The sequence below is a fragment of the Schistocerca gregaria genome, unplaced genomic scaffold, assembly GCF_023897955.1.
Source record: "Schistocerca gregaria isolate iqSchGreg1 unplaced genomic scaffold, iqSchGreg1.2 ptg000912l, whole genome shotgun sequence".
Classification (NCBI taxonomy): Eukaryota; Metazoa; Arthropoda; class Insecta; order Orthoptera; family Acrididae; genus Schistocerca; species Schistocerca gregaria.
The window spans coordinates 174,070-201,957 of record NW_026062270.1 but is presented as its reverse complement, the minus strand read 5'-3'; the positions used below and the strand labels follow the sequence as shown (position 1 = coordinate 201,957).

Genomic DNA, 27,888 nt, shown 5'->3' with positions numbered 1-27,888 from the left:
CTGTTTTGCTCCTTCGCAACCCCAGAGCCGTCAATTTAGCTGTGAACGGAAGTAAATTAAATGCCCCGGGTGAGGATCGAACTCACGACCTTAAGATTATGAGACTTACGCGCTGCCTACTGCGCTACCGAGGCACGTGATGGCCAAACCTTCTGGTATCTCGGCAAGTAGCAAATACTAGTGGTAGAGAGTCTGCACTTGCTGGCTCATTTTTTCTGTTACTACACGTGCATTCCCGGCGCTGCAGGCAACTTGCGATGATAGGCCGACGCCAGTATGCACAATAGCACGCAGGAGTCCAAACGAGAAGACGTGCGCGCTGCGTGTTTGGTTGTTTCCACACGGAATCCCGCGGTTCATTCTCGTGGCCCACGCACTTCGAGTGCGAAGGACACGCAGCTCCACTATCGGGGAAAAAACAAAATGATGCATCGGCCGGGAATCGAACCCGGGCCGCCCGCGTGGCAGGCGAGCATTCTACCACTGAACCACCGATGCTCAGCTAGTTTGCAGCTTCCTTGTGCTTTCCGCGGCAGACGTCTGAAGGGAAAGTGGGACTGCCGTCCAGCGCCGTGGCATCCTCTCGAGAGAATGCTACAAACGCTGAATCCTGCGCTGCACTGCTTAAAAATGACGCCCGAACGCGATCGTCTAAGTAGTGTTGCGGCGCACGCACGCGACGACTCTTGCCAAAGGACGCGAAATGTGCGTAGAGACGCTGTCTGGATGCGCTCGCCTACCCCGTAATGCGCCTGCTGCTGCGACCACCTTCAGCCGCCGCCGACAGGCGGGAAGCAGACACAGCGCGGCGTGCGCGGAAGAAAAGCGTGCGGTGGTGGTGTAATGGTCAGCATAGTTGCCTTCCAAGCAGTTGATCCGGGTTCGATTCCCGGCCACCGCAGCCTGCGTTTTACTTCTGCGTATGAGTACTTTTGCCACGCGTCATTAAATTAATGTTTCTTTCCTCCTCTTACTGGCTGCAGGCCACCCTATATTGTGTGCGTCGATTCCGCTTGAGTCTCGACTTGTCTCGACTTTGCTCGGCTGACGCGAGAGCTGACGCTCTCCAATCGGCCTATATCAGAAGGACAAGCACGCGAAACGACTGAGAGAGGTATGGCGAGGCGGGCACAACATTACTTATGCCTCAAGTAAAGACCTGCTGCCTGTTATCGTGCATTGTGTGATTTTACATGTTCTGTCAGACAAATTCAGTTTTATTACTAGCACATTTCTTTTTTTCTTTGTTGAAAATTTTACAACACGCTCCTTCATTTCACTGTGGCCGCACGGCGCGACTTGGCATACCGAGAGGCAAAACGTGGCGCCAGTGCCCTAGACCGAATAGCGCTGCAGCTCCGAAACCGACGAGAAAAGAGAAATACGAATTGAAACTGTCGGCAGCGCCCTGTGTTCGCAGGCGGTCACCCGCCCAAGCACTGACAACGCCCAGCGTCGCGCAGTAGCGGTGATCGGACGACAAACTGTGTGTTCAGCGTGCTGTGACCTGTGAAGTGTTTTAGCGCGTCCCGACAAGTCGCTTTCGGGTCCCCTATCAGCTCCCACACAATGTGACGATTTCTTTGTCACCATACTTGCCCGGGGAAATCGGCGTTGCCTTTTTGAAGTAGTAAAATCGAAGTGGCCCGTGGGGGGATCGAACCCACGACCTTCGCGTTATTAGCACGACGCTCTAACCAACTGAGCTAACGGGCCTCGGTGCACTCCGTCTTCCAGCGCTTAGACGGAGTGGCTCTGCGTATTTACAGGTAACATTTCTATGGTAGCAGTCCAACAGTGGACCAGGGTCTCTTCTCCCTTTATTCCGCTGCTCGTAGTAATTTCATTGCGTGCCCGTTTCTCTCGACTGTTTTCAGCTCACGTTTATGAACCAGTAGCTATAACGCGAGGAGGACGTGAAACAGCATTTCGCAGGGTCCAAACTTGTCGTGTTTTGTTCCGAAAAAATTACATTCCGGTACCGGGAATCGAACCCGGGCCTCCTGGGTGAAAGCCAGGTATCCTAGCCACTAGACCACACCGGACGCGCACGCTTATTTTTGGGGTTTACACCCCCTCCACTGGCTTTCCGTGTCGCACTTTCCCTGTTTGCGAGCATCTTTTCGCTCTCCCATGCCGAGGCGCGCATGGCAAAAGTCACAGTCCGTTGCTTTTGGCCTCGTTGTTACAGGGGTAGGAGGAAAAGCAAAGCTGTGAGTAGTAATATTTATTTACTTATTTCGCAAGTAAAGACCTGCAGCCTGTCATTATATAGCAGGTCATACACTGTGTGACTTTACATGTTATATCATACGAAATTCAGTTTTATTACTAGTACATTTTTTCTTGAAAATTTCACAAAAGAACTGCAAGTAGTAATAACGGGAAGTAAGCATTTTCACGCTGAGTTGTTGAAGCCTTATGGATAACAAACTACAAGCTGTTTTGCTCCTTCGCAACCCCAGAGCCGTCAATTTAGCTGTGAACGGAAGTAAATTAAATGCCCCGGGTGAGGATCGAACTCACGACCTTAAGATTATGAGACTTACGCGCTGCCTACTGCGCTACCGAGGCACGTGATGGCCAAACCTTCTGGTATCTCGGCAAGTAGCAAATACTAGTGGTAGAGAGTCTGCACTTGCTGGCTCATTTTTTCTGTTACTACACGTGCATTCCCGGCGCTGCAGGCAACTTGCGATGATAGGCCGACGCCAGTATGCACAATAGCACGCAGGAGTCCAAACGAGAAGACGTGCGCGCTGCGTGTTTGGTTGTTTCCACACGGAATCCCGCGGTTCATTCTCGTGGCCCACGCACTTCGAGTGCGAAGGACACGCAGCTCCACTATCGGGGAAAAAACAAAATGATGCATCGGCCGGGAATCGAACCCGGGCCGCCCGCGTGGCAGGCGAGCATTCTACCACTGAACCACCGATGCTCAGCTAGTTTGCAGCTTCCTTGTGCTTTCCGCGGCAGACGTCTGAAGGGAAAGTGGGACTGCCGTCCAGCGCCGTGGCATCCTCTCGAGAGAATGCTACAAACGCTGAATCCTGCGCTGCACTGCTTAAAAATGACGCCCGAACGCGATCGTCTAAGTAGTGTTGCGGCGCACGCACGCGACGACTCTTGCCAAAGGACGCGAAATGTGCGTAGAGACGCTGTCTGGATGCGCTCGCCTACCCCGTAATGCGCCTGCTGCTGCGACCACCTTCAGCCGCCGCCGACAGGCGGGAAGCAGACACAGCGCGGCGTGCGCGGAAGAAAAGCGTGCGGTGGTGGTGTAATGGTCAGCATAGTTGCCTTCCAAGCAGTTGATCCGGGTTCGATTCCCGGCCACCGCAGCCTGCGTTTTACTTCTGCGTATGAGTACTTTTGCCACGCGTCATTAAATTAATGTTTCTTTCCTCCTCTTACTGGCTGCAGGCCACCCTATATTGTGTGCGTCGATTCCGCTTGAGTCTCGACTTGTCTCGACTTTGCTCGGCTGACGCGAGAGCTGACGCTCTCCAATCGGCCTATATCAGAAGGACAAGCACGCGAAACGACTGAGAGAGGTATGGCGAGGCGGGCACAACATTACTTATGCCTCAAGTAAAGACCTGCTGCCTGTTATCGTGCATTGTGTGATTTTACATGTTCTGTCAGACAAATTCAGTTTTATTACTAGCACATTTCTTTTTTTCTTTGTTGAAAATTTTACAACACGCTCCTTCATTTCACTGTGGCCGCACGGCGCGACTTGGCATACCGAGAGGCAAAACGTGGCGCCAGTGCCCTAGACCGAATAGCGCTGCAGCTCCGAAACCGACGAGAAAAGAGAAATACGAATTGAAACTGTCGGCAGCGCCCTGTGTTCGCAGGCGGTCACCCGCCCAAGCACTGACAACGCCCAGCGTCGCGCAGTAGCGGTGATCGGACGACAAACTGTGTGTTCAGCGTGCTGTGACCTGTGAAGTGTTTTAGCGCGTCCCGACAAGTCGCTTTCGGGTCCCCTATCAGCTCCCACACAATGTGACGATTTCTTTGTCACCATACTTGCCCGGGGAAATCGGCGTTGCCTTTTTGAAGTAGTAAAATCGAAGTGGCCCGTGGGGGGATCGAACCCACGACCTTCGCGTTATTAGCACGACGCTCTAACCAACTGAGCTAACGGGCCTCGGTGCACTCCGTCTTCCAGCGCTTAGACGGAGTGGCTCTGCGTATTTACAGGTAACATTTCTATGGTAGCAGTCCAACAGTGGACCAGGGTCTCTTCTCCCTTTATTCCGCTGCTCGTAGTAATTTCATTGCGTGCCCGTTTCTCTCGACTGTTTTCAGCTCACGTTTATGAACCAGTAGCTATAACGCGAGGAGGACGTGAAACAGCATTTCGCAGGGTCCAAACTTGTCGTGTTTTGTTCCGAAAAAATTACATTCCGGTACCGGGAATCGAACCCGGGCCTCCTGGGTGAAAGCCAGGTATCCTAGCCACTAGACCACACCGGACGCGCACGCTCATTTTTGGGGTTTACACCCCCTCCACTGGCTTTCCGTGTCGCACTTTCCCTGTTTGCGAGCATCTTTTCGCTCTCCCATGCCGAGGCGCGCATGGCAAAAGTCACAGTCCGTTGCTTTTGGCCTCGTTGTTACAGGGGTAGGAGGAAAAGCAAAGCTGTGAGTAGTAATATTTATTTACTTATTTCGCAAGTAAAGACCTGCAGCCTGTCATTATATAGCAGGTCATACACTGTGTGACTTTACATGTTATATCATACGAAATTCAGTTTTATTACTAGTACATTTTTTCTTGAAAATTTCACAAAAGAACTGCAAGTAGTAATAACGGGAAGTAAGCATTTTCACGCTGAGTTGTTGAAGCCTTATGGATAACAAACTACAAGCTGTTTTGCTCCTTCGCAACCCCAGAGCCGTCAATTTAGCTGTGAACGGAAGTAAATTAAATGCCCCGGGTGAGGATCGAACTCACGACCTTAAGATTATGAGACTTACGCGCTGCCTACTGCGCTACCGAGGCACGTGATGGCCAAACCTTCTGGTATCTCGGCAAGTAGCAAATACTAGTGGTAGAGAGTCTGCACTTGCTGGCTCATTTTTTCTGTTACTACACGTGCATTCCCGGCGCTGCAGGCAACTTGCGATGATAGGCCGACGCCAGTATGCACAATAGCACGCAGGAGTCCAAACGAGAAGACGTGCGCGCTGCGTGTTTGGTTGTTTCCACACGGAATCCCGCGGTTCATTCTCGTGGCCCACGCACTTCGAGTGCGAAGGACACGCAGCTCCACTATCGGGGAAAAAACAAAATGATGCATCGGCCGGGAATCGAACCCGGGCCGCCCGCGTGGCAGGCGAGCATTCTACCACTGAACCACCGATGCTCAGCTAGTTTGCAGCTTCCTTGTGCTTTCCGCGGCAGACGTCTGAAGGGAAAGTGGGACTGCCGTCCAGCGCCGTGGCATCCTCTCGAGAGAATGCTACAAACGCTGAATCCTGCGCTGCACTGCTTAAAAATGACGCCCGAACGCGATCGTCTAAGTAGTGTTGCGGCGCACGCACGCGACGACTCTTGCCAAAGGACGCGAAATGTGCGTAGAGACGCTGTCTGGATGCGCTCGCCTACCCCGTAATGCGCCTGCTGCTGCGACCACCTTCAGCCGCCGCCGACAGGCGGGAAGCAGACACAGCGCGGCGTGCGCGGAAGAAAAGCGTGCGGTGGTGGTGTAATGGTCAGCATAGTTGCCTTCCAAGCAGTTGATCCGGGTTCGATTCCCGGCCACCGCAGCCTGCGTTTTACTTCTGCGTATGAGTACTTTTGCCACGCGTCATTAAATTAATGTTTCTTTCCTCCTCTTACTGGCTGCAGGCCACCCTATATTGTGTGCGTCGATTCCGCTTGAGTCTCGACTTGTCTCGACTTTGCTCGGCTGACGCGAGAGCTGACGCTCTCCAATCGGCCTATATCAGAAGGACAAGCACGCGAAACGACTGAGAGAGGTATGGCGAGGCGGGCACAACATTACTTATGCCTCAAGTAAAGACCTGCTGCCTGTTATCGTGCATTGTGTGATTTTACATGTTCTGTCAGACAAATTCAGTTTTATTACTAGCACATTTCTTTTTTTCTTTGTTGAAAATTTTACAACACGCTCCTTCATTTCACTGTGGCCGCACGGCGCGACTTGGCATACCGAGAGGCAAAACGTGGCGCCAGTGCCCTAGACCGAATAGCGCTGCAGCTCCGAAACCGACGAGAAAAGAGAAATACGAATTGAAACTGTCGGCAGCGCCCTGTGTTCGCAGGCGGTCACCCGCCCAAGCACTGACAACGCCCAGCGTCGCGCAGTAGCGGTGATCGGACGACAAACTGTGTGTTCAGCGTGCTGTGACCTGTGAAGTGTTTTAGCGCGTCCCGACAAGTCGCTTTCGGGTCCCCTATCAGCTCCCACACAATGTGACGATTTCTTTGTCACCATACTTGCCCGGGGAAATCGGCGTTGCCTTTTTGAAGTAGTAAAATCGAAGTGGCCCGTGGGGGGATCGAACCCACGACCTTCGCGTTATTAGCACGACGCTCTAACCAACTGAGCTAACGGGCCTCGGTGCACTCCGTCTTCCAGCGCTTAGACGGAGTGGCTCTGCGTATTTACAGGTAACATTTCTATGGTAGCAGTCCAACAGTGGACCAGGGTCTCTTCTCCCTTTATTCCGCTGCTCGTAGTAATTTCATTGCGTGCCCGTTTCTCTCGACTGTTTTCAGCTCACGTTTATGAACCAGTAGCTATAACGCGAGGAGGACGTGAAACAGCATTTCGCAGGGTCCAAACTTGTCGTGTTTTGTTCCGAAAAAATTACATTCCGGTACCGGGAATCGAACCCGGGCCTCCTGGGTGAAAGCCAGGTATCCTAGCCACTAGACCACACCGGACGCGCACGCTTATTTTTGGGGTTTACACCCCCTCCACTGGCTTTCCGTGTCGCACTTTCCCTGTTTGCGAGCATCTTTTCGCTCTCCCATGCCGAGGCGCGCATGGCAAAAGTCACAGTCCGTTGCTTTTGGCCTCGTTGTTACAGGGGTAGGAGGAAAAGCAAAGCTGTGAGTAGTAATATTTATTTACTTATTTCGCAAGTAAAGACCTGCAGCCTGTCATTATATAGCAGGTCATACACTGTGTGACTTTACATGTTATATCATACGAAATTCAGTTTTATTACTAGTACATTTTTTCTTGAAAATTTCACAAAAGAACTGCAAGTAGTAATAACGGGAAGTAAGCATTTTCACGCTGAGTTGTTGAAGCCTTATGGATAACAAACTACAAGCTGTTTTGCTCCTTCGCAACCCCAGAGCCGTCAATTTAGCTGTGAACGGAAGTAAATTAAATGCCCCGGGTGAGGATCGAACTCACGACCTTAAGATTATGAGACTTACGCGCTGCCTACTGCGCTACCGAGGCACGTGATGGCCAAACCTTCTGGTATCTCGGCAAGTAGCAAATACTAGTGGTAGAGAGTCTGCACTTGCTGGCTCATTTTTTCTGTTACTACACGTGCATTCCCGGCGCTGCAGGCAACTTGCGATGATAGGCCGACGCCAGTATGCACAATAGCACGCAGGAGTCCAAACGAGAAGACGTGCGCGCTGCGTGTTTGGTTGTTTCCACACGGAATCCCGCGGTTCATTCTCGTGGCCCACGCACTTCGAGTGCGAAGGACACGCAGCTCCACTATCGGGGAAAAAACAAAATGATGCATCGGCCGGGAATCGAACCCGGGCCGCCCGCGTGGCAGGCGAGCATTCTACCACTGAACCACCGATGCTCAGCTAGTTTGCAGCTTCCTTGTGCTTTCCGCGGCAGACGTCTGAAGGGAAAGTGGGACTGCCGTCCAGCGCCGTGGCATCCTCTCGAGAGAATGCTACAAACGCTGAATCCTGCGCTGCACTGCTTAAAAATGACGCCCGAACGCGATCGTCTAAGTAGTGTTGCGGCGCACGCACGCGACGACTCTTGCCAAAGGACGCGAAATGTGCGTAGAGACGCTGTCTGGATGCGCTCGCCTACCCCGTAATGCGCCTGCTGCTGCGACCACCTTCAGCCGCCGCCGACAGGCGGGAAGCAGACACAGCGCGGCGTGCGCGGAAGAAAAGCGTGCGGTGGTGGTGTAATGGTCAGCATAGTTGCCTTCCAAGCAGTTGATCCGGGTTCGATTCCCGGCCACCGCAGCCTGCGTTTTACTTCTGCGTATGAGTACTTTTGCCACGCGTCATTAAATTAATGTTTCTTTCCTCCTCTTACTGGCTGCAGGCCACCCTATATTGTGTGCGTCGATTCCGCTTGAGTCTCGACTTGTCTCGACTTTGCTCGGCTGACGCGAGAGCTGACGCTCTCCAATCGGCCTATATCAGAAGGACAAGCACGCGAAACGACTGAGAGAGGTATGGCGAGGCGGGCACAACATTACTTATGCCTCAAGTAAAGACCTGCTGCCTGTTATCGTGCATTGTGTGATTTTACATGTTCTGTCAGACAAATTCAGTTTTATTACTAGCACATTTCTTTTTTTCTTTGTTGAAAATTTTACAACACGCTCCTTCATTTCACTGTGGCCGCACGGCGCGACTTGGCATACCGAGAGGCAAAACGTGGCGCCAGTGCCCTAGACCGAATAGCGCTGCAGCTCCGAAACCGACGAGAAAAGAGAAATACGAATTGAAACTGTCGGCAGCGCCCTGTGTTCGCAGGCGGTCACCCGCCCAAGCACTGACAACGCCCAGCGTCGCGCAGTAGCGGTGATCGGACGACAAACTGTGTGTTCAGCGTGCTGTGACCTGTGAAGTGTTTTAGCGCGTCCCGACAAGTCGCTTTCGGGTCCCCTATCAGCTCCCACACAATGTGACGATTTCTTTGTCACCATACTTGCCCGGGGAAATCGGCGTTGCCTTTTTGAAGTAGTAAAATCGAAGTGGCCCGTGGGGGGATCGAACCCACGACCTTCGCGTTATTAGCACGACGCTCTAACCAACTGAGCTAACGGGCCTCGGTGCACTCCGTCTTCCAGCGCTTAGACGGAGTGGCTCTGCGTATTTACAGGTAACATTTCTATGGTAGCAGTCCAACAGTGGACCAGGGTCTCTTCTCCCTTTATTCCGCTGCTCGTAGTAATTTCATTGCGTGCCCGTTTCTCTCGACTGTTTTCAGCTCACGTTTATGAACCAGTAGCTATAACGCGAGGAGGACGTGAAACAGCATTTCGCAGGGTCCAAACTTGTCGTGTTTTGTTCCGAAAAAATTACATTCCGGTACCGGGAATCGAACCCGGGCCTCCTGGGTGAAATCCAGGTATCCTAGCCACTAGACCACACCGGACGCGCACGCTCATTTTTGGGGTTTACACCCCCTCCACTGGCTTTCCGTGTCGCACTTTCCCTGTTTGCGAGCATCTTTTCGCTCTCCCATGCCGAGGCGCGCATGGCAAAAGTCACAGTCCGTTGCTTTTGGCCTCGTTGTTACAGGGGTAGGAGGAAAAGCAAAGCTGTGAGTAGTAATATTTATTTACTTATTTCGCAAGTAAAGACCTGCAGCCTGTCATTATATAGCAGGTCATACACTGTGTGACTTTACATGTTATATCATACGAAATTCAGTTTTATTACTAGTACATTTTTTCTTGAAAATTTCACAAAAGAACTGCAAGTAGTAATAACGGGAAGTAAGCATTTTCACGCTGAGTTGTTGAAGCCTTATGGATAACAAACTACAAGCTGTTTTGCTCCTTCGCAACCCCAGAGCCGTCAATTTAGCTGTGAACGGAAGTAAATTAAATGCCCCGGGTGAGGATCGAACTCACGACCTTAAGATTATGAGACTTACGCGCTGCCTACTGCGCTACCGAGGCACGTGATGGCCAAACCTTCTGGTATCTCGGCAAGTAGCAAATACTAGTGGTAGAGAGTCTGCACTTGCTGGCTCATTTTTTCTGTTACTACACGTGCATTCCCGGCGCTGCAGGCAACTTGCGATGATAGGCCGACGCCAGTATGCACAATAGCACGCAGGAGTCCAAACGAGAAGACGTGCGCGCTGCGTGTTTGGTTGTTTCCACACGGAATCCCGCGGTTCATTCTCGTGGCCCACGCACTTCGAGTGCGAAGGACACGCAGCTCCACTATCGGGGAAAAAACAAAATGATGCATCGGCCGGGAATCGAACCCGGGCCGCCCGCGTGGCAGGCGAGCATTCTACCACTGAACCACCGATGCTCAGCTAGTTTGCAGCTTCCTTGTGCTTTCCGCGGCAGACGTCTGAAGGGAAAGTGGGACTGCCGTCCAGCGCCGTGGCATCCTCTCGAGAGAATGCTACAAACGCTGAATCCTGCGCTGCACTGCTTAAAAATGACGCCCGAACGCGATCGTCTAAGTAGTGTTGCGGCGCACGCACGCGACGACTCTTGCCAAAGGACGCGAAATGTGCGTAGAGACGCTGTCTGGATGCGCTCGCCTACCCCGTAATGCGCCTGCTGCTGCGACCACCTTCAGCCGCCGCCGACAGGCGGGAAGCAGACACAGCGCGGCGTGCGCGGAAGAAAAGCGTGCGGTGGTGGTGTAATGGTCAGCATAGTTGCCTTCCAAGCAGTTGATCCGGGTTCGATTCCCGGCCACCGCAGCCTGCGTTTTACTTCTGCGTATGAGTACTTTTGCCACGCGTCATTAAATTAATGTTTCTTTCCTCCTCTTACTGGCTGCAGGCCACCCTATATTGTGTGCGTCGATTCCGCTTGAGTCTCGACTTGTCTCGACTTTGCTCGGCTGACGCGAGAGCTGACGCTCTCCAATCGGCCTATATCAGAAGGACAAGCACGCGAAACGACTGAGAGAGGTATGGCGAGGCGGGCACAACATTACTTATGCCTCAAGTAAAGACCTGCTGCCTGTTATCGTGCATTGTGTGATTTTACATGTTCTGTCAGACAAATTCAGTTTTATTACTAGCACATTTCTTTTTTTCTTTGTTGAAAATTTTACAACACGCTCCTTCATTTCACTGTGGCCGCACGGCGCGACTTGGCATACCGAGAGGCAAAACGTGGCGCCAGTGCCCTAGACCGAATAGCGCTGCAGCTCCGAAACCGACGAGAAAAGAGAAATACGAATTGAAACTGTCGGCAGCGCCCTGTGTTCGCAGGCGGTCACCCGCCCAAGCACTGACAACGCCCAGCGTCGCGCAGTAGCGGTGATCGGACGACAAACTGTGTGTTCAGCGTGCTGTGACCTGTGAAGTGTTTTAGCGCGTCCCGACAAGTCGCTTTCGGGTCCCCTATCAGCTCCCACACAATGTGACGATTTCTTTGTCACCATACTTGCCCGGGGAAATCGGCGTTGCCTTTTTAAAGTAGTAAAATCGAAGTGGCCCGTGGGGGGATCGAACCCACGACCTTCGCGTTATTAGCACGACGCTCTAACCAACTGAGCTAACGGGCCTCGGTGCACTCCGTCTTCCAGCGCTTAGACGGAGTGGCTCTGCGTATTTACAGGTAACATTTCTATGGTAGCAGTCCAACAGTGGACCAGGGTCTCTTCTCCCTTTATTCCGCTGCTCGTAGTAATTTCATTGCGTGCCCGTTTCTCTCGACTGTTTTCAGCTCACGTTTATGAACCAGTAGCTATAACGCGAGGAGGACGTGAAACAGCATTTCGCAGGGTCCAAACTTGTCGTGTTTTGTTCCGAAAAAATTACATTCCGGTACCGGGAATCGAACCCGGGCCTCCTGGGTGAAATCCAGGTATCCTAGCCACTAGACCACACCGGACGCGCACGCTCATTTTTGGGGTTTACACCCCCTCCACTGGCTTTCCGTGTCGCACTTTCCCTGTTTGCGAGCATCTTTTCGCTCTCCCATGCCGAGGCGCGCATGGCAAAAGTCACAGTCCGTTGCTTTTGGCCTCGTTGTTACAGGGGTAGGAGGAAAAGCAAAGCTGTGAGTAGTAATATTTATTTACTTATTTCGCAAGTAAAGACCTGCAGCCTGTCATTATATAGCAGGTCATACACTGTGTGACTTTACATGTTATATCATACGAAATTCAGTTTTATTACTAGTACATTTTTTCTTGAAAATTTCACAAAAGAACTGCAAGTAGTAATAACGGGAAGTAAGCATTTTCACGCTGAGTTGTTGAAGCCTTATGGATAACAAACTACAAGCTGTTTTGCTCCTTCGCAACCCCAGAGCCGTCAATTTAGCTGTGAACGGAAGTAAATTAAATGCCCCGGGTGAGGATCGAACTCACGACCTTAAGATTATGAGACTTACGCGCTGCCTACTGCGCTACCGAGGCACGTGATGGCCAAACCTTCTGGTATCTCGGCAAGTAGCAAATACTAGTGGTAGAGAGTCTGCACTTGCTGGCTCATTTTTTCTGTTACTACACGTGCATTCCCGGCGCTGCAGGCAACTTGCGATGATAGGCCGACGCCAGTATGCACAATAGCACGCAGGAGTCCAAACGAGAAGACGTGCGCGCTGCGTGTTTGGTTGTTTCCACACGGAATCCCGCGGTTCATTCTCGTGGCCCACGCACTTCGAGTGCGAAGGACACGCAGCTCCACTATCGGGGAAAAAACAAAATGATGCATCGGCCGGGAATCGAACCCGGGCCGCCCGCGTGGCAGGCGAGCATTCTACCACTGAACCACCGATGCTCAGCTAGTTTGCAGCTTCCTTGTGCTTTCCGCGGCAGACGTCTGAAGGGAAAGTGGGACTGCCGTCCAGCGCCGTGGCATCCTCTCGAGAGAATGCTACAAACGCTGAATCCTGCGCTGCACTGCTTAAAAATGACGCCCGAACGCGATCGTCTAAGTAGTGTTGCGGCGCACGCACGCGACGACTCTTGCCAAAGGACGCGAAATGTGCGTAGAGACGCTGTCTGGATGCGCTCGCCTACCCCGTAATGCGCCTGCTGCTGCGACCACCTTCAGCCGCCGCCGACAGGCGGGAAGCAGACACAGCGCGGCGTGCGCGGAAGAAAAGCGTGCGGTGGTGGTGTAATGGTCAGCATAGTTGCCTTCCAAGCAGTTGATCCGGGTTCGATTCCCGGCCACCGCAGCCTGCGTTTTACTTCTGCGTATGAGTACTTTTGCCACGCGTCATTAAATTAATGTTTCTTTCCTCCTCTTACTGGCTGCAGGCCACCCTATATTGTGTGCGTCGATTCCGCTTGAGTCTCGACTTGTCTCGACTTTGCTCGGCTGACGCGAGAGCTGACGCTCTCCAATCGGCCTATATCAGAAGGACAAGCACGCGAAACGACTGAGAGAGGTATGGCGAGGCGGGCACAACATTACTTATGCCTCAAGTAAAGACCTGCTGCCTGTTATCGTGCATTGTGTGATTTTACATGTTCTGTCAGACAAATTCAGTTTTATTACTAGCACATTTCTTTTTTTCTTTGTTGAAAATTTTACAACACGCTCCTTCATTTCACTGTGGCCGCACGGCGCGACTTGGCATACCGAGAGGCAAAACGTGGCGCCAGTGCCCTAGACCGAATAGCGCTGCAGCTCCGAAACCGACGAGAAAAGAGAAATACGAATTGAAACTGTCGGCAGCGCCCTGTGTTCGCAGGCGGTCACCCGCCCAAGCACTGACAACGCCCAGCGTCGCGCAGTAGCGGTGATCGGACGACAAACTGTGTGTTCAGCGTGCTGTGACCTGTGAAGTGTTTTAGCGCGTCCCGACAAGTCGCTTTCGGGTCCCCTATCAGCTCCCACACAATGTGACGATTTCTTTGTCACCATACTTGCCCGGGGAAATCGGCGTTGCCTTTTTGAAGTAGTAAAATCGAAGTGGCCCGTGGGGGGATCGAACCCACGACCTTCGCGTTATTAGCACGACGCTCTAACCAACTGAGCTAACGGGCCTCGGTGCACTCCGTCTTCCAGCGCTTAGACGGAGTGGCTCTGCGTATTTACAGGTAACATTTCTATGGTAGCAGTCCAACAGTGGACCAGGGTCTCTTCTCCCTTTATTCCGCTGCTCGTAGTAATTTCATTGCGTGCCCGTTTCTCTCGACTGTTTTCAGCTCACGTTTATGAACCAGTAGCTATAACGCGAGGAGGACGTGAAACAGCATTTCGCAGGGTCCAAACTTGTCGTGTTTTGTTCCGAAAAAATTACATTCCGGTACCGGGAATCGAACCCGGGCCTCCTGGGTGAAAGCCAGGTATCCTAGCCACTAGACCACACCGGACGCGCACGCTCATTTTTGGGGTTTACACCCCCTCCACTGGCTTTCCGTGTCGCACTTTCCCTGTTTGCGAGCATCTTTTCGCTCTCCCATGCCGAGGCGCGCATGGCAAAAGTCACAGTCCGTTGCTTTTGGCCTCGTTGTTACAGGGGTAGGAGGAAAAGCAAAGCTGTGAGTAGTAATATTTATTTACTTATTTCGCAAGTAAAGACCTGCAGCCTGTCATTATATAGCAGGTCATACACTGTGTGACTTTACATGTTATATCATACGAAATTCAGTTTTATTACTAGTACATTTTTTCTTGAAAATTTCACAAAAGAACTGCAAGTAGTAATAACGGGAAGTAAGCATTTTCACGCTGAGTTGTTGAAGCCTTATGGATAACAAACTACAAGCTGTTTTGCTCCTTCGCAACCCCAGAGCCGTCAATTTAGCTGTGAACGGAAGTAAATTAAATGCCCCGGGTGAGGATCGAACTCACGACCTTAAGATTATGAGACTTACGCGCTGCCTACTGCGCTACCGAGGCACGTGATGGCCAAACCTTCTGGTATCTCGGCAAGTAGCAAATACTAGTGGTAGAGAGTCTGCACTTGCTGGCTCATTTTTTCTGTTACTACACGTGCATTCCCGGCGCTGCAGGCAACTTGCGATGATAGGCCGACGCCAGTATGCACAATAGCACGCAGGAGTCCAAACGAGAAGACGTGCGCGCTGCGTGTTTGGTTGTTTCCACACGGAATCCCGCGGTTCATTCTCGTGGCCCACGCACTTCGAGTGCGAAGGACACGCAGCTCCACTATCGGGGAAAAAACAAAATGATGCATCGGCCGGGAATCGAACCCGGGCCGCCCGCGTGGCAGGCGAGCATTCTACCACTGAACCACCGATGCTCAGCTAGTTTGCAGCTTCCTTGTGCTTTCCGCGGCAGACGTCTGAAGGGAAAGTGGGACTGCCGTCCAGCGCCGTGGCATCCTCTCGAGAGAATGCTACAAACGCTGAATCCTGCGCTGCACTGCTTAAAAATGACGCCCGAACGCGATCGTCTAAGTAGTGTTGCGGCGCACGCACGCGACGACTCTTGCCAAAGGACGCGAAATGTGCGTAGAGACGCTGTCTGGATGCGCTCGCCTACCCCGTAATGCGCCTGCTGCTGCGACCACCTTCAGCCGCCGCCGACAGGCGGGAAGCAGACACAGCGCGGCGTGCGCGGAAGAAAAGCGTGCGGTGGTGGTGTAATGGTCAGCATAGTTGCCTTCCAAGCAGTTGATCCGGGTTCGATTCCCGGCCACCGCAGCCTGCGTTTTACTTCTGCGTATGAGTACTTTTGCCACGCGTCATTAAATTAATGTTTCTTTCCTCCTCTTACTGGCTGCAGGCCACCCTATATTGTGTGCGTCGATTCCGCTTGAGTCTCGACTTGTCTCGACTTTGCTCGGCTGACGCGAGAGCTGACGCTCTCCAATCGGCCTATATCAGAAGGACAAGCACGCGAAACGACTGAGAGAGGTATGGCGAGGCGGGCACAACATTACTTATGCCTCAAGTAAAGACCTGCTGCCTGTTATCGTGCATTGTGTGATTTTACATGTTCTGTCAGACAAATTCAGTTTTATTACTAGCACATTTCTTTTTTTCTTTGTTGAAAATTTTACAACACGCTCCTTCATTTCACTGTGGCCGCACGGCGCGACTTGGCATACCGAGAGGCAAAACGTGGCGCCAGTGCCCTAGACCGAATAGCGCTGCAGCTCCGAAACCGACGAGAAAAGAGAAATACGAATTGAAACTGTCGGCAGCGCCCTGTGTTCGCAGGCGGTCACCCGCCCAAGCACTGACAACGCCCAGCGTCGCGCAGTAGCGGTGATCGGACGACAAACTGTGTGTTCAGCGTGCTGTGACCTGTGAAGTGTTTTAGCGCGTCCCGACAAGTCGCTTTCGGGTCCCCTATCAGCTCCCACACAATGTGACGATTTCTTTGTCACCATACTTGCCCGGGGAAATCGGCGTTGCCTTTTTGAAGTAGTAAAATCGAAGTGGCCCGTGGGGGGATCGAACCCACGACCTTCGCGTTATTAGCACGACGCTCTAACCAACTGAGCTAACGGGCCTCGGTGCACTCCGTCTTCCAGCGCTTAGACGGAGTGGCTCTGCGTATTTACAGGTAACATTTCTATGGTAGCAGTCCAACAGTGGACCAGGGTCTCTTCTCCCTTTATTCCGCTGCTCGTAGTAATTTCATTGCGTGCCCGTTTCTCTCGACTGTTTTCAGCTCACGTTTATGAACCAGTAGCTATAACGCGAGGAGGACGTGAAACAGCATTTCGCAGGGTCCAAACTTGTCGTGTTTTGTTCCGAAAAAATTACATTCCGGTACCGGGAATCGAACCCGGGCCTCCTGGGTGAAAGCCAGGTATCCTAGCCACTAGACCACACCGGACGCGCACGCTCATTTTTGGGGTTTACACCCCCTCCACTGGCTTTCCGTGTCGCACTTTCCCTGTTTGCGAGCATCTTTTCGCTCTCCCATGCCGAGGCGCGCATGGCAAAAGTCACAGTCCGTTGCTTTTGGCCTCGTTGTTACAGGGGTAGGAGGAAAAGCAAAGCTGTGAGTAGTAATATTTATTTACTTATTTCGCAAGTAAAGACCTGCAGCCTGTCATTATATAGCAGGTCATACACTGTGTGACTTTACATGTTATATCATACGAAATTCAGTTTTATTACTAGTACATTTTTTCTTGAAAATTTCACAAAAGAACTGCAAGTAGTAATAACGGGAAGTAAGCATTTTCACGCTGAGTTGTTGAAGCCTTATGGATAACAAACTACAAGCTGTTTTGCTCCTTCGCAACCCCAGAGCCGTCAATTTAGCTGTGAACGGAAGTAAATTAAATGCCCCGGGTGAGGATCGAACTCACGACCTTAAGATTATGAGACTTACGCGCTGCCTACTGCGCTACCAAGGCACGTGATGGCCAAACCTTCTGGTATCTCGGCAAGTAGCAAATACTAGTGGTAGAGAGTCTGCACTTGCTGGCTCATTTTTTCTGTTACTACACGTGCATTCCCGGCGCTGCAGGCAACTTGCGATGATAGGCCGACGCCAGTATGCACAATAGCACGCAGGAGTCCAAACGAGAAGACGTGCGCGCTGCGTGTTTGGTTGTTTCCACACGGAATCCCGCGGTTCATTCTCGTGGCCCACGCACTTCGAGTGCGAAGGACACGCAGCTCCACTATCGGGGAAAAAACAAAATGATGCATCGGCCGGGAATCGAACCCGGGCCGCCCGCGTGGCAGGCGAGCATTCTACCACTGAACCACCGATGCTCAGCTAGTTTGCAGCTTCCTTGTGCTTTCCGCGGCAGACGTCTGAAGGGAAAGTGGGACTGCCGTCCAGCGCCGTGGCATCCTCTCGAGAGAATGCTACAAACGCTGAATCCTGCGCTGCACTGCTTAAAAATGACGCCCGAACGCGATCGTCTAAGTAGTGTTGCGGCGCACGCACGCGACGACTCTTGCCAAAGGACGCGAAATGTGCGTAGAGACGCTGTCTGGATGCGCTCGCCTACCCCGTAATGCGCCTGCTGCTGCGACCACCTTCAGCCGCCGCCGACAGGCGGGAAGCAGACACAGCGCGGCGTGCGCGGAAGAAAAGCGTGCGGTGGTGGTGTAATGGTCAGCATAGTTGCCTTCCAAGCAGTTGATCCGGGTTCGATTCCCGGCCACCGCAGCCTGCGTTTTACTTCTGCGTATGAGTACTTTTGCCACGCGTCATTAAATTAATGTTTCTTTCCTCCTCTTACTGGCTGCAAGCCACCCTATATTGTGTGCGTCGATTCCGCTTGAGTCTCGACTTGTCTCGACTTTGCTCGGCTGACGCGAGAGCTGACGCTCTCCAATCGGCCTATATCAGAAGGACAAGCACGCGAAACGACTGAGAGAGGTATGGCGAGGCGGGCACAACATTACTTATGCCTCAAGTAAAGACCTGCTGCCTGTTATCGTGCATTGTGTGATTTTACATGTTCTGTCAGACAAATTCAGTTTTATTACTAGCACATTTCTTTTTTTCTTTGTTGAAAATTTTACAACACGCTCCTTCATTTCACTGTGGCCGCACGGCGCGACTTGGCATACCGAGAGGCAAAACGTGGCGCCAGTGCCCTAGACCGAATAGCGCTGCAGCTCCGAAACCGACGAGAAAAGAGAAATACGAATTGAAACTGTCGGCAGCGCCCTGTGTTCGCAGGCGGTCACCCGCCCAAGCACTGACAACGCCCAGCGTCGCGCAGTAGCGGTGATCGGACGACAAACTGTGTGTTCAGCGTGCTGTGACCTGTGAAGTGTTTTAGCGCGTCCCGACAAGTCGCTTTCGGGTCCCCTATCAGCTCCCACACAATGTGACGATTTCTTTGTCACCATACTTGCCCGGGGAAATCGGCGTTGCCTTTTTGAAGTAGTAAAATCGAAGTGGCCCGTGGGGGGATCGAACCCACGACCTTCGCGTTATTAGCACGACGCTCTAACCAACTGAGCTAACGGGCCTCGGTGCACTCCGTCTTCCAGCGCTTAGACGGAGTGGCTCTGCGTATTTACAGGTAACATTTCTATGGTAGCAGTCCAACAGTGGACCAGGGTCTCTTCTCCCTTTATTCCGCTGCTCGTAGTAATTTCATTGCGTGCCCGTTTCTCTCGACTGTTTTCAGCTCACGTTTATGAACCAGTAGCTATAACGCGAGGAGGACGTGAAACAGCATTTCGCAGGGTCCAAACTTGTCGTGTTTTGTTCCGAAAAAATTACATTCCGGTACCGGGAATCGAACCCGGGCCTCCTGGGTGAAAGCCAGGTATCCTAGCCACTAGACCACACCGGACGCGCACGCTCATTTTTGGGGTTTACACCCCCTCCACTGGCTTTCCGTGTCGCACTTTCCCTGTTTGCGAGCATCTTTTCGCTCTCCCATGCCGAGGCGCGCATGGCAAAAGTCACAGTCCGTTGCTTTTGGCCTCGTTGTTACAGGGGTAGGAGGAAAAGCAAAGCTGTGAGTAGTAATATTTATTTACTTATTTCGCAAGTAAAGACCTGCAGCCTGTCATTATATAGCAGGTCATACACTGTGTGACTTTACATGTTATATCATACGAAATTCAGTTTTATTACTAGTACATTTTTTCTTGAAAATTTCACAAAAGAACTGCAAGTAGTAATAACGGGAAGTAAGCATTTTCACGCTGAGTTGTTGAAGCCTTATGGATAACAAACTACAAGCTGTTTTGCTCCTTCGCAACCCCAGAGCCGTCAAATTAGCTGTGAACGGAAGTAAATTAAATGCCCCGGGTGAGGATCGAACTCACGACCTTAAGATTATGAGACTTACGCGCTGCCTACTGCGCTACCGAGGCACGTGATGGCCAAACCTTCTGGTATCTCGGCAAGTAGCAAATACTAGTGGTAGAGAGTCTGCACTTGCTGGCTCATTTTTTCTGTTACTACACGTGCATTCCCGGCGCTGCAGGCAACTTGCGATGATAGGCCGACGCCAGTATGCACAATAGCACGCAGGAGTCCAAACGAGAAGACGTGCGCGCTGCGTGTTTGGTTGTTTCCACACGGAATCCCGCGGTTCATTCTCGTGGCCCACGCACTTCGAGTGCGAAGGACACGCAGCTCCACTATCGGGGAAAAAACAAAATGATGCATCGGCCGGGAATCGAACCCGGGCCGCCCGCGTGGCAGGCGAGCATTCTACCACTGAACCACCGATGCTCAGCTAGTTTGCAGCTTCCTTGTGCTTTCCGCGGCAGACGTCTGAAGGGAAAGTGGGACTGCCGTCCAGCGCCGTGGCATCCTCTCGAGAGAATGCTACAAACGCTGAATCCTGCGCTGCACTGCTTAAAAATGACGCCCGAACGCGATCGTCTAAGTAGTGTTGCGGCGCACGCACGCGACGACTCTTGCCAAAGGACGCGAAATGTGCGTAGAGACGCTGTCTGGATGCGCTCGCCTACCCCGTAATGCGCCTGCTGCTGCGACCACCTTCAGCCGCCGCCGACAGGCGGGAAGCAGACACAGCGCGGCGTGCGCGGAAGAAAAGCGTGCGGTGGTGGTGTAATGGTCAGCATAGTTGCCTTCCAAGCAGTTGATCCGGGTTCGATTCCCGGCCACCGCAGCCTGCGTTTTACTTCTGCGTATGAGTACTTTTGCCACGCGTCATTAAATTAATGTTTCTTTCCTCCTCTTACTGGCTGCAGGCCACCCTATATTGTGTGCGTCGATTCCGCTTGAGTCTCGACTTGTCTCGACTTTGCTCGGCTGACGCGAGAGCTGACGCTCTCCAATCGGCCTATATCAGAAGGACAAGCACGCGAAACGACTGAGAGAGGTATGGCGAGGCGGGCACAACATTACTTATGCCTCAAGTAAAGACCTGCTGCCTGTTATCGTGCATTGTGTGATTTTACATGTTCTGTCAGACAAATTCAGTTTTATTACTAGCACATTTCTTTTTTTCTTTGTTGAAAATTTTACAACACGCTCCTTCATTTCACTGTGGCCGCACGGCGCGACTTGGCATACCGAGAGGCAAAACGTGGCGCCAGTGCCCTAGACCGAATAGCGCTGCAGCTCCGAAACCGACGAGAAAAGAGAAATACGAATTGAAACTGTCGGCAGCGCCCTGTGTTCGCAGGCGGTCACCCGCCCAAGCACTGACAACGCCCAGCGTCGCGCAGTAGCGGTGATCGGACGACAAACTGTGTGTTCAGCGTGCTGTGACCTGTGAAGTGTTTTAGCGCGTCCCGACAAGTCGCTTTCGGGTCCCCTATCAGCTCCCACACAATGTGACGATTTCTTTGTCACCATACTTGCCCGGGGAAATCGGCGTTGCCTTTTTGAAGTAGTAAAATCGAAGTGGCCCGTGGGGGGATCGAACCCACGACCTTCGCGTTATTAGCACGACGCTCTAACCAACTGAGCTAACGGGCCTCGGTGCACTCCGTCTTCCAGCGCTTAGACGGAGTGGCTCTGCGTATTTACAGGTAACATTTCTATGGTAGCAGTCCAACAGTGGACCAGGGTCTCTTCTCCCTTTATTCCGCTGCTCGTAGTAATTTCATTGCGTGCCCGTTTCTCTCGACTGTTTTCAGCTCACGTTTATGAACCAGTAGCTATAACGCGAGGAGGACGTGAAACAGCATTTCGCAGGGTCCAAACTTGTCGTGTTTTGTTCCGAAAAAATTACATTCCGGTACCGGGAATCGAACCCGGGCCTCCTGGGTGAAAGCCAGGTATCCTAGCCACTAGACCACACCGGACGCGCACGCTCATTTTTGGGGTTTAACCCCCTCCACTGGCTTTCCGTGTCGCACTTTCCCTGTTTGCGAGCATCTTTTCGCTCTCCCATGCCGAGGCGCGCATGGCAAAAGTCACAGTCCGTTGCTTTTGGCCTCGTTGTTACAGGGGTAGGAGGAAAAGCAAAGCTGTGAGTAGTAATATTTATTTACTTATTTCGCAAGTAAAGACCTGCAGCCTGTCATTATATAGCAGGTCATACACTGTGTGACTTTACATGTTATATCATACGAAATTCAGTTTTATTACTAGTACATTTTTTCTTGAAAATTTCACAAAAGAACTGCAAGTAGTAATAACGGGAAGTAAGCATTTTCACGCTGAGTTGTTGAAGCCTTATGGATAACAAACTACAAGCTGTTTTGCTCCTTCGCAACCCCAGAGCCGTCAATTTAGCTGTGAACGGAAGTAAATTAAATGCCCCGGGTGAGGATCGAACTCACGACCTTAAGATTATGAGACTTACGCGCTGCCTACTGCGCTACCGAGGCACGTGATGGCCAAACCTTCTGGTATCTCGGCAAGTAGCAAATACTAGTGGTAGAGAGTCTGCACTTGCTGGCTCATTTTTTCTGTTACTACACGTGCATTCCCGGCGCTGCAGGCAACTTGCGATGATAGGCCGACGCCAGTATGCACATAGCACGCAGGAGTCCAAACGAGAAGACGTGCGCGCTGCGTGTTTGGTTGTTTCCACACGGAATCCCGCGGTTCATTCTCGTGGCCCACGCACTTCGAGTGCGAAGGACACGCAGCTCCACTATCGGGGAAAAAACAAAATGATGCATCGGCCGGGAATCGAACCCGGGCCGCCCGCGTGGCAGGCGAGCATTCTACCACTGAACCACCGATGCTCAGCTAGTTTGCAGCTTCCTTGTGCTTTCCGCGGCAGACGTCTGAAGGGAAAGTGGGACTGCCGTCCAGCGCCGTGGCATCCTCTCGAGAGAATGCTACAAACGCTGAATCCTGCGCTGCACTGCTTAAAAATGACGCCCGAACGCGATCGTCTAAGTAGTGTTGCGGCGCACGCACGCGACGACTCTTGCCAAAGGACGCGAAATGTGCGTAGAGACGCTGTCTGGATGCGCTCGCCTACCCCGTAATGCGCCTGCTGCTGCGACCACCTTCAGCCGCCGCCGACAGGCGGGAAGCAGACACAGCGCGGCGTGCGCGGAAGAAAAGCGTGCGGTGGTGGTGTAATGGTCAGCATAGTTGCCTTCCAAGCAGTTGATCCGGGTTCGATTCCCGGCCACCGCAGCCTGCGTTTTACTTCTGCGTATGAGTACTTTTGCCACGCGTCATTAAATTAATGTTTCTTTCCTCCTCTTACTGGCTGCAGGCCACCCTATATTGTGTGCGTCGATTCCGCTTGAGTCTCGACTTGTCTCGACTTTGCTCGGCTGACGCGAGAGCTGACGCTCTCCAATCGGCCTATATCAGAAGGACAAGCACGCGAAACGACTGAGAGAGGTATGGCGAGGCGGGCACAACATTACTTATGCCTCAAGTAAAGACCTGCTGCCTGTTATCGTGCATTGTGTGATTTTACATGTTCTGTCAGACAAATTCAGTTTTATTACTAGCACATTTCTTTTTTTCTTTGTTGAAAATTTTACAACACGCTCCTTCATTTCACTGTGGCCGCACGGCGCGACTTGGCATACCGAGAGGCAAAACGTGGCGCCAGTGCCCTAGACCGAATAGCGCTGCAGCTCCGAAACCGACGAGAAAAGAGAAATACGAATTGAAACTGTCGGCAGCGCCCTGTGTTCGCAGGCGGTCACCCGCCCAAGCACTGACAACGCCCAGCGTCGCGCAGTAGCGGTGATCGGACGACAAACTGTGTGTTCAGCGTGCTGTGACCTGTGAAGTGTTTTAGCGCGTCCCGACAAGTCGCTTTCGGGTCCCCTATCAGCTCCCACACAATGTGACGATTTCTTTGTCACCATACTTGCCCGGGGAAATCGGCGTTGCCTTTTTGAAGTAGTAAAATCGAAGTGGCCCGTGGGGGGATCGAACCCACGACCTTCGCGTTATTAGCACGACGCTCTAACCAACTGAGCTAACGGGCCTCGGTGCACTCCGTCTTCCAGCGCTTAGACGGAGTGGCTCTGCGTATTTACAGGTAACATTTCTATGGTAGCAGTCCAACAGTGGACCAGGGTCTCTTCTCCCTTTATTCCGCTGCTCGTAGTAATTTCATTGCGTGCCCGTTTCTCTCGACTGTTTTCAGCTCACGTTTATGAACCAGTAGCTATAACGCGAGGAGGACGTGAAACAGCATTTCGCAGGGTCCAAACTTGTCGTGTTTTGTTCCGAAAAAATTACATTCCGGTACCGGGAATCGAACCCGGGCCTCCTGGGTGAAAGCCAGGTATCCTAGCCACTAGACCACACCGGACGCGCACGCTCATTTTTGGGGTTTACACCCCCTCCACTGGCTTTCCGTGTCGCACTTTCCCTGTTTGCGAGCATCTTTTCGCTCTCCCATGCCGAGGCGCGCATGGCAAAAGTCACAGTCCGTTGCTTTTGGCCTCGTTGTTACAGGGGTAGGAGGAAAAGCAAAGCTGTGAGTAGTAATATTTATTTACTTATTTCGCAAGTAAAGACCTGCAGCCTGTCATTATATAGCAGGTCATACACTGTGTGACTTTACATGTTATATCATACGAAATTCAGTTTTATTACTAGTACATTTTTTCTTGAAAATTTCACAAAAGAACTGCAAGTAGTAATAACGGGAAGTAAGCATTTTCACGCTGAGTTGTTGAAGCCTTATGGATAACAAACTACAAGCTGTTTTGCTCCTTCGCAACCCCAGAGCCGTCAATTTAGCTGTGAACGGAAGTAAATTAAATGCCCCGGGTGAGGATCGAACTCACGACCTTAAGATTATGAGACTTACGCGCTGCCTACTGCGCTACCGAGGCACGTGATGGCCAAACCTTCTGGTATCTCGGCAAGTAGCAAATACTAGTGGTAGAGAGTCTGCACTTGCTGGCTCATTTTTTCTGTTACTACACGTGCATTCCCGGCGCTGCAGGCAACTTGCGATGATAGGCCGACGCCAGTATGCACAATAGCACGCAGGAGTCCAAACGAGAAGACGTGCGCGCTGCGTGTTTGGTTGTTTCCACACGGAATCCCGCGGTTCATTCTCGTGGCCCACGCACTTCGAGTGCGAAGGACACGCAGCTCCACTATCGGGGAAAAAACAAAATGATGCATCGGCCGGGAATCGAACCCGGGCCGCCCGCGTGGCAGGCGAGCATTCTACCACTGAACCACCGATGCTCAGCTAGTTTGCAGCTTCCTTGTGCTTTCCGCGGCAGACGTCTGAAGGGAAAGTGGGACTGCCGTCCAGCGCCGTGGCATCCTCTCGAGAGAATGCTACAAACGCTGAATCCTGCGCTGCACTGCTTAAAAATGACGCCCGAACGCGATCGTCTAAGTAGTGTTGCGGCGCACGCACGCGACGACTCTTGCCAAAGGACGCGAAATGTGCGTAGAGACGCTGTCTGGATGCGCTCGCCTACCCCGTAATGCGCCTGCTGCTGCGACCACCTTCAGCCGCCGCCGACAGGCGGGAAGCAGACACAGCGCGGCGTGCGCGGAAGAAAAGCGTGCGGTGGTGGTGTAATGGTCAGCATAGTTGCCTTCCAAGCAGTTGATCCGGGTTCGATTCCCGGCCACCGCAGCCTGCGTTTTACTTCTGCGTATGAGTACTTTTGCCACGCGTCATTAAATTAATGTTTCTTTCCTCCTCTTACTGGCTGCAGGCCACCCTATATTGTGTGCGTCGATTCCGCTTGAGTCTCGACTTGTCTCGACTTTGCTCGGCTGACGCGAGAGCTGACGCTCTCCAATCGGCCTATATCAGAAGGACAAGCACGCGAAACGACTGAGAGAGGTATGGCGAGGCGGGCACAACATTACTTATGCCTCAAGTAAAGACCTGCTGCCTGTTATCGTGCATTGTGTGATTTTACATGTTCTGTCAGACAAATTCAGTTTTATTACTAGCACATTTCTTTTTTTCTTTGTTGAAAATTTTACAACACGCTCCTTCATTTCACTGTGGCCGCACGGCGCGACTTGGCATACCGAGAGGCAAAACGTGGCGCCAGTGCCCTAGACCGAATAGCGCTGCAGCTCCGAAACCGACGAGAAAAGAGAAATACGAATTGAAACTGTCGGCAGCGCCCTGTGTTCGCAGGCGGTCACCCGCCCAAGCACTGACAACGCCCAGCGTCGCGCAGTAGCGGTGATCGGACGACAAACTGTGTGTTCAGCGTGCTGTGACCTGTGAAGTGTTTTAGCGCGTCCCGACAAGTCGCTTTCGGGTCCCCTATCAGCTCCCACACAATGTGACGATTTCTTTGTCACCATACTTGCCCGGGGAAATCGGCGTTGCCTTTTTGAAGTAGTAAAATCGAAGTGGCCCGTGGGGGGATCGAACCCACGACCTTCGCGTTATTAGCACGACGCTCTAACCAACTGAGCTAACGGGCCTCGGTGCACTCCGTCTTCCAGCGCTTAGACGGAGTGGCTCTGCGTATTTACAGGTAACATTTCTATGGTAGCAGTCCAACAGTGGACCAGGGTCTCTTCTCCCTTTATTCCGCTGCTCGTAGTAATTTCATTGCGTGCCCGTTTCTCTCGACTGTTTTCAGCTCACGTTTATGAACCAGTAGCTATAACGCGAGGAGGACGTGAAACAGCATTTCGCAGGGTCCAAACTTGTCGTGTTTTGTTCCGAAAAAATTACATTCCGGTACCGGGAATCGAACCCGGGCCTCCTGGGTGAAAGCCAGGTATCCTAGCCACTAGACCACACCGGACGCGCACGCTCATTTTTGGGGTTTACACCCCCTCCACTGGCTTTCCGTGTCGCACTTTCCCTGTTTGCGAGCATCTTTTCGCTCTCCCATGCCGAGGCGCGCATGGCAAAAGTCACAGTCCGTTGCTTTTGGCCTCGTTGTTACAGGGGTAGGAGGAAAAGCAAAGCTGTGAGTAGTAATATTTATTTACTTATTTCGCAAGTAAAGACCTGCAGCCTGTCATTATATAGCAGGTCATACACTGTGTGACTTTACATGTTATATCATACGAAATTCAGTTTTATTACTAGTACATTTTTTCTTGAAAATTTCACAAAAGAACTGCAAGTAGTAATAACGGGAAGTAAGCATTTTCACGCTGAGTTGTTGAAGCCTTATGGATAACAAACTACAAGCTGTTTTGCTCCTTCGCAACCCCAGAGCCGTCAATTTAGCTGTGAACGGAAGTAAATTAAATGCCCCGGGTGAGGATCGAACTCACGACCTTAAGATTATGAGACTTACGCGCTGCCTACTGCGCTACCGAGGCACGTGATGGCCAAACCTTCTGGTATCTCGGCAAGTAGCAAATACTAGTGGTAGAGAGTCTGCACTTGCTGGCTCATTTTTTCTGTTACTACACGTGCATTCCCGGCGCTGCAGGCAACTTGCGATGATAGGCCGACGCCAGTATGCACAATAGCACGCAGGAGTCCAAACGAGAAGACGTGCGCGCTGCGTGTTTGGTTGTTTCCACACGGAATCCCGCGGTTCATTCTCGTGGCCCACGCACTTCGAGTGCGAAGGACACGCAGCTCCACTATCGGGGAAAAAACAAAATGATGCATCGGCCGGGAATCGAACCCGGGCCGCCCGCGTGGCAGGCGAGCATTCTACCACTGAACCACCGATGCTCAGCTAGTTTGCAGCTTCCTTGTGCTTTCCGCGGCAGACGTCTGAAGGGAAAGTGGGACTGCCGTCCAGCGCCGTGGCATCCTCTCGAGAGAATGCTACAAACGCTGAATCCTGCGCTGCACTGCTTAAAAATGACGCCCGAACGCGATCGTCTAAGTAGTGTTGCGGCGCACGCACGCGACGACTCTTGCCAAAGGACGCGAAATGTGCGTAGAGACGCTGTCTGGATGCGCTCGCCTACCCCGTAATGCGCCTGCTGCTGCGACCACCTTCAGCCGCCGCCGACAGGCGGGAAGCAGACACAGCGCGGCGTGCGCGGAAGAAAAGCGTGCGGTGGTGGTGTAATGGTCAGCATAGTTGCCTTCCAAGCAGTTGATCCGGGTTCGATTCCCGGCCACCGCAGCCTGCGTTTTACTTCTGCGTATGAGTACTTTTGCCACGCGTCATTAAATTAATGTTTCTTTCCTCCTCTTACTGGCTGCAGGCCACCCTATATTGTGTGCGTCGATTCCGCTTGAGTCTCGACTTGTCTCGACTTTGCTCGGCTGACG

The 27,888-nt window shown here is 52.1% G+C and overlaps 58 non-coding genes across 58 annotated transcripts; 12 read left to right on the top strand and 46 right to left on the bottom strand.

Moving 5' to 3' along the window:
- Positions 1-61: 61 nt before the first annotated feature.
- On the bottom strand, positions 62-134 carry Trnam-cau (transfer RNA methionine (anticodon CAU)). The gene has a single exon. It is a non-coding gene; the product is annotated as a tRNA-Met (tRNA).
- Positions 135-427: 293 nt separating this feature from the next.
- On the bottom strand, positions 428-498 carry Trnag-gcc (transfer RNA glycine (anticodon GCC)). The gene has a single exon. It is a non-coding gene; the product is annotated as a tRNA-Gly (tRNA).
- Positions 499-829: 331 nt separating this feature from the next.
- On the top strand, positions 830-901 carry Trnag-ucc (transfer RNA glycine (anticodon UCC)). Its single transcript has one exon. It is a non-coding gene; the product is annotated as a tRNA-Gly (tRNA).
- A 741-nt stretch (positions 902-1,642) lies between these two features.
- Trnai-aau (transfer RNA isoleucine (anticodon AAU)) lies at positions 1,643-1,716 on the bottom strand. Its single transcript has one exon. It is a non-coding gene; the product is annotated as a tRNA-Ile (tRNA).
- Positions 1,717-1,973: 257 nt separating this feature from the next.
- On the bottom strand, positions 1,974-2,045 carry Trnae-uuc (transfer RNA glutamic acid (anticodon UUC)). The gene has a single exon. It is a non-coding gene; the product is annotated as a tRNA-Glu (tRNA).
- Positions 2,046-2,501: 456 nt separating this feature from the next.
- Trnam-cau (transfer RNA methionine (anticodon CAU)) lies at positions 2,502-2,574 on the bottom strand. The gene has a single exon. It is a non-coding gene; the product is annotated as a tRNA-Met (tRNA).
- A 293-nt stretch (positions 2,575-2,867) lies between these two features.
- Trnag-gcc (transfer RNA glycine (anticodon GCC)) lies at positions 2,868-2,938 on the bottom strand. Its single transcript has one exon. It is a non-coding gene; the product is annotated as a tRNA-Gly (tRNA).
- A 331-nt stretch (positions 2,939-3,269) lies between these two features.
- Positions 3,270-3,341, top strand: Trnag-ucc (transfer RNA glycine (anticodon UCC)). Its single transcript has one exon. It is a non-coding gene; the product is annotated as a tRNA-Gly (tRNA).
- Positions 3,342-4,082: 741 nt separating this feature from the next.
- Trnai-aau (transfer RNA isoleucine (anticodon AAU)) lies at positions 4,083-4,156 on the bottom strand. The gene has a single exon. It is a non-coding gene; the product is annotated as a tRNA-Ile (tRNA).
- Positions 4,157-4,413: 257 nt separating this feature from the next.
- On the bottom strand, positions 4,414-4,485 carry Trnae-uuc (transfer RNA glutamic acid (anticodon UUC)). The gene has a single exon. It is a non-coding gene; the product is annotated as a tRNA-Glu (tRNA).
- Positions 4,486-4,941: 456 nt separating this feature from the next.
- On the bottom strand, positions 4,942-5,014 carry Trnam-cau (transfer RNA methionine (anticodon CAU)). The gene has a single exon. It is a non-coding gene; the product is annotated as a tRNA-Met (tRNA).
- A 293-nt stretch (positions 5,015-5,307) lies between these two features.
- On the bottom strand, positions 5,308-5,378 carry Trnag-gcc (transfer RNA glycine (anticodon GCC)). The gene has a single exon. It is a non-coding gene; the product is annotated as a tRNA-Gly (tRNA).
- A 331-nt stretch (positions 5,379-5,709) lies between these two features.
- On the top strand, positions 5,710-5,781 carry Trnag-ucc (transfer RNA glycine (anticodon UCC)). Its single transcript has one exon. It is a non-coding gene; the product is annotated as a tRNA-Gly (tRNA).
- A 741-nt stretch (positions 5,782-6,522) lies between these two features.
- Positions 6,523-6,596, bottom strand: Trnai-aau (transfer RNA isoleucine (anticodon AAU)). Its single transcript has one exon. It is a non-coding gene; the product is annotated as a tRNA-Ile (tRNA).
- Positions 6,597-6,853: 257 nt separating this feature from the next.
- Positions 6,854-6,925, bottom strand: Trnae-uuc (transfer RNA glutamic acid (anticodon UUC)). The gene has a single exon. It is a non-coding gene; the product is annotated as a tRNA-Glu (tRNA).
- Positions 6,926-7,381: 456 nt separating this feature from the next.
- Positions 7,382-7,454, bottom strand: Trnam-cau (transfer RNA methionine (anticodon CAU)). Its single transcript has one exon. It is a non-coding gene; the product is annotated as a tRNA-Met (tRNA).
- Positions 7,455-7,747: 293 nt separating this feature from the next.
- On the bottom strand, positions 7,748-7,818 carry Trnag-gcc (transfer RNA glycine (anticodon GCC)). The gene has a single exon. It is a non-coding gene; the product is annotated as a tRNA-Gly (tRNA).
- Positions 7,819-8,149: 331 nt separating this feature from the next.
- Trnag-ucc (transfer RNA glycine (anticodon UCC)) lies at positions 8,150-8,221 on the top strand. Its single transcript has one exon. It is a non-coding gene; the product is annotated as a tRNA-Gly (tRNA).
- A 741-nt stretch (positions 8,222-8,962) lies between these two features.
- Positions 8,963-9,036, bottom strand: Trnai-aau (transfer RNA isoleucine (anticodon AAU)). The gene has a single exon. It is a non-coding gene; the product is annotated as a tRNA-Ile (tRNA).
- A 257-nt stretch (positions 9,037-9,293) lies between these two features.
- On the bottom strand, positions 9,294-9,365 carry Trnae-uuc (transfer RNA glutamic acid (anticodon UUC)). The gene has a single exon. It is a non-coding gene; the product is annotated as a tRNA-Glu (tRNA).
- A 456-nt stretch (positions 9,366-9,821) lies between these two features.
- Positions 9,822-9,894, bottom strand: Trnam-cau (transfer RNA methionine (anticodon CAU)). Its single transcript has one exon. It is a non-coding gene; the product is annotated as a tRNA-Met (tRNA).
- A 293-nt stretch (positions 9,895-10,187) lies between these two features.
- Positions 10,188-10,258, bottom strand: Trnag-gcc (transfer RNA glycine (anticodon GCC)). Its single transcript has one exon. It is a non-coding gene; the product is annotated as a tRNA-Gly (tRNA).
- A 331-nt stretch (positions 10,259-10,589) lies between these two features.
- Positions 10,590-10,661, top strand: Trnag-ucc (transfer RNA glycine (anticodon UCC)). Its single transcript has one exon. It is a non-coding gene; the product is annotated as a tRNA-Gly (tRNA).
- A 741-nt stretch (positions 10,662-11,402) lies between these two features.
- On the bottom strand, positions 11,403-11,476 carry Trnai-aau (transfer RNA isoleucine (anticodon AAU)). The gene has a single exon. It is a non-coding gene; the product is annotated as a tRNA-Ile (tRNA).
- A 257-nt stretch (positions 11,477-11,733) lies between these two features.
- Positions 11,734-11,805, bottom strand: Trnae-uuc (transfer RNA glutamic acid (anticodon UUC)). The gene has a single exon. It is a non-coding gene; the product is annotated as a tRNA-Glu (tRNA).
- Positions 11,806-12,261: 456 nt separating this feature from the next.
- Trnam-cau (transfer RNA methionine (anticodon CAU)) lies at positions 12,262-12,334 on the bottom strand. Its single transcript has one exon. It is a non-coding gene; the product is annotated as a tRNA-Met (tRNA).
- Positions 12,335-12,627: 293 nt separating this feature from the next.
- Positions 12,628-12,698, bottom strand: Trnag-gcc (transfer RNA glycine (anticodon GCC)). Its single transcript has one exon. It is a non-coding gene; the product is annotated as a tRNA-Gly (tRNA).
- Positions 12,699-13,029: 331 nt separating this feature from the next.
- Trnag-ucc (transfer RNA glycine (anticodon UCC)) lies at positions 13,030-13,101 on the top strand. Its single transcript has one exon. It is a non-coding gene; the product is annotated as a tRNA-Gly (tRNA).
- A 741-nt stretch (positions 13,102-13,842) lies between these two features.
- Positions 13,843-13,916, bottom strand: Trnai-aau (transfer RNA isoleucine (anticodon AAU)). Its single transcript has one exon. It is a non-coding gene; the product is annotated as a tRNA-Ile (tRNA).
- A 257-nt stretch (positions 13,917-14,173) lies between these two features.
- On the bottom strand, positions 14,174-14,245 carry Trnae-uuc (transfer RNA glutamic acid (anticodon UUC)). Its single transcript has one exon. It is a non-coding gene; the product is annotated as a tRNA-Glu (tRNA).
- Positions 14,246-14,701: 456 nt separating this feature from the next.
- Trnam-cau (transfer RNA methionine (anticodon CAU)) lies at positions 14,702-14,774 on the bottom strand. Its single transcript has one exon. It is a non-coding gene; the product is annotated as a tRNA-Met (tRNA).
- Positions 14,775-15,067: 293 nt separating this feature from the next.
- Positions 15,068-15,138, bottom strand: Trnag-gcc (transfer RNA glycine (anticodon GCC)). The gene has a single exon. It is a non-coding gene; the product is annotated as a tRNA-Gly (tRNA).
- A 331-nt stretch (positions 15,139-15,469) lies between these two features.
- On the top strand, positions 15,470-15,541 carry Trnag-ucc (transfer RNA glycine (anticodon UCC)). The gene has a single exon. It is a non-coding gene; the product is annotated as a tRNA-Gly (tRNA).
- Positions 15,542-16,282: 741 nt separating this feature from the next.
- Positions 16,283-16,356, bottom strand: Trnai-aau (transfer RNA isoleucine (anticodon AAU)). The gene has a single exon. It is a non-coding gene; the product is annotated as a tRNA-Ile (tRNA).
- A 257-nt stretch (positions 16,357-16,613) lies between these two features.
- On the bottom strand, positions 16,614-16,685 carry Trnae-uuc (transfer RNA glutamic acid (anticodon UUC)). The gene has a single exon. It is a non-coding gene; the product is annotated as a tRNA-Glu (tRNA).
- Positions 16,686-17,141: 456 nt separating this feature from the next.
- Trnam-cau (transfer RNA methionine (anticodon CAU)) lies at positions 17,142-17,214 on the bottom strand. The gene has a single exon. It is a non-coding gene; the product is annotated as a tRNA-Met (tRNA).
- A 293-nt stretch (positions 17,215-17,507) lies between these two features.
- Trnag-gcc (transfer RNA glycine (anticodon GCC)) lies at positions 17,508-17,578 on the bottom strand. Its single transcript has one exon. It is a non-coding gene; the product is annotated as a tRNA-Gly (tRNA).
- A 331-nt stretch (positions 17,579-17,909) lies between these two features.
- Positions 17,910-17,981, top strand: Trnag-ucc (transfer RNA glycine (anticodon UCC)). The gene has a single exon. It is a non-coding gene; the product is annotated as a tRNA-Gly (tRNA).
- Positions 17,982-18,722: 741 nt separating this feature from the next.
- Trnai-aau (transfer RNA isoleucine (anticodon AAU)) lies at positions 18,723-18,796 on the bottom strand. Its single transcript has one exon. It is a non-coding gene; the product is annotated as a tRNA-Ile (tRNA).
- A 257-nt stretch (positions 18,797-19,053) lies between these two features.
- On the bottom strand, positions 19,054-19,125 carry Trnae-uuc (transfer RNA glutamic acid (anticodon UUC)). Its single transcript has one exon. It is a non-coding gene; the product is annotated as a tRNA-Glu (tRNA).
- A 456-nt stretch (positions 19,126-19,581) lies between these two features.
- Trnam-cau (transfer RNA methionine (anticodon CAU)) lies at positions 19,582-19,654 on the bottom strand. The gene has a single exon. It is a non-coding gene; the product is annotated as a tRNA-Met (tRNA).
- A 293-nt stretch (positions 19,655-19,947) lies between these two features.
- Trnag-gcc (transfer RNA glycine (anticodon GCC)) lies at positions 19,948-20,018 on the bottom strand. Its single transcript has one exon. It is a non-coding gene; the product is annotated as a tRNA-Gly (tRNA).
- A 331-nt stretch (positions 20,019-20,349) lies between these two features.
- Positions 20,350-20,421, top strand: Trnag-ucc (transfer RNA glycine (anticodon UCC)). The gene has a single exon. It is a non-coding gene; the product is annotated as a tRNA-Gly (tRNA).
- A 741-nt stretch (positions 20,422-21,162) lies between these two features.
- Positions 21,163-21,236, bottom strand: Trnai-aau (transfer RNA isoleucine (anticodon AAU)). The gene has a single exon. It is a non-coding gene; the product is annotated as a tRNA-Ile (tRNA).
- A 257-nt stretch (positions 21,237-21,493) lies between these two features.
- On the bottom strand, positions 21,494-21,565 carry Trnae-uuc (transfer RNA glutamic acid (anticodon UUC)). The gene has a single exon. It is a non-coding gene; the product is annotated as a tRNA-Glu (tRNA).
- A 455-nt stretch (positions 21,566-22,020) lies between these two features.
- Positions 22,021-22,093, bottom strand: Trnam-cau (transfer RNA methionine (anticodon CAU)). The gene has a single exon. It is a non-coding gene; the product is annotated as a tRNA-Met (tRNA).
- Positions 22,094-22,385: 292 nt separating this feature from the next.
- Positions 22,386-22,456, bottom strand: Trnag-gcc (transfer RNA glycine (anticodon GCC)). Its single transcript has one exon. It is a non-coding gene; the product is annotated as a tRNA-Gly (tRNA).
- A 331-nt stretch (positions 22,457-22,787) lies between these two features.
- On the top strand, positions 22,788-22,859 carry Trnag-ucc (transfer RNA glycine (anticodon UCC)). The gene has a single exon. It is a non-coding gene; the product is annotated as a tRNA-Gly (tRNA).
- A 741-nt stretch (positions 22,860-23,600) lies between these two features.
- Positions 23,601-23,674, bottom strand: Trnai-aau (transfer RNA isoleucine (anticodon AAU)). Its single transcript has one exon. It is a non-coding gene; the product is annotated as a tRNA-Ile (tRNA).
- Positions 23,675-23,931: 257 nt separating this feature from the next.
- On the bottom strand, positions 23,932-24,003 carry Trnae-uuc (transfer RNA glutamic acid (anticodon UUC)). The gene has a single exon. It is a non-coding gene; the product is annotated as a tRNA-Glu (tRNA).
- A 456-nt stretch (positions 24,004-24,459) lies between these two features.
- Positions 24,460-24,532, bottom strand: Trnam-cau (transfer RNA methionine (anticodon CAU)). Its single transcript has one exon. It is a non-coding gene; the product is annotated as a tRNA-Met (tRNA).
- Positions 24,533-24,825: 293 nt separating this feature from the next.
- Trnag-gcc (transfer RNA glycine (anticodon GCC)) lies at positions 24,826-24,896 on the bottom strand. The gene has a single exon. It is a non-coding gene; the product is annotated as a tRNA-Gly (tRNA).
- Positions 24,897-25,227: 331 nt separating this feature from the next.
- On the top strand, positions 25,228-25,299 carry Trnag-ucc (transfer RNA glycine (anticodon UCC)). The gene has a single exon. It is a non-coding gene; the product is annotated as a tRNA-Gly (tRNA).
- A 741-nt stretch (positions 25,300-26,040) lies between these two features.
- Trnai-aau (transfer RNA isoleucine (anticodon AAU)) lies at positions 26,041-26,114 on the bottom strand. Its single transcript has one exon. It is a non-coding gene; the product is annotated as a tRNA-Ile (tRNA).
- Positions 26,115-26,371: 257 nt separating this feature from the next.
- On the bottom strand, positions 26,372-26,443 carry Trnae-uuc (transfer RNA glutamic acid (anticodon UUC)). The gene has a single exon. It is a non-coding gene; the product is annotated as a tRNA-Glu (tRNA).
- A 456-nt stretch (positions 26,444-26,899) lies between these two features.
- Trnam-cau (transfer RNA methionine (anticodon CAU)) lies at positions 26,900-26,972 on the bottom strand. Its single transcript has one exon. It is a non-coding gene; the product is annotated as a tRNA-Met (tRNA).
- Positions 26,973-27,265: 293 nt separating this feature from the next.
- On the bottom strand, positions 27,266-27,336 carry Trnag-gcc (transfer RNA glycine (anticodon GCC)). The gene has a single exon. It is a non-coding gene; the product is annotated as a tRNA-Gly (tRNA).
- Positions 27,337-27,667: 331 nt separating this feature from the next.
- Trnag-ucc (transfer RNA glycine (anticodon UCC)) lies at positions 27,668-27,739 on the top strand. The gene has a single exon. It is a non-coding gene; the product is annotated as a tRNA-Gly (tRNA).
- The last annotated feature ends 149 nt before the right edge of the window (positions 27,740-27,888 follow it).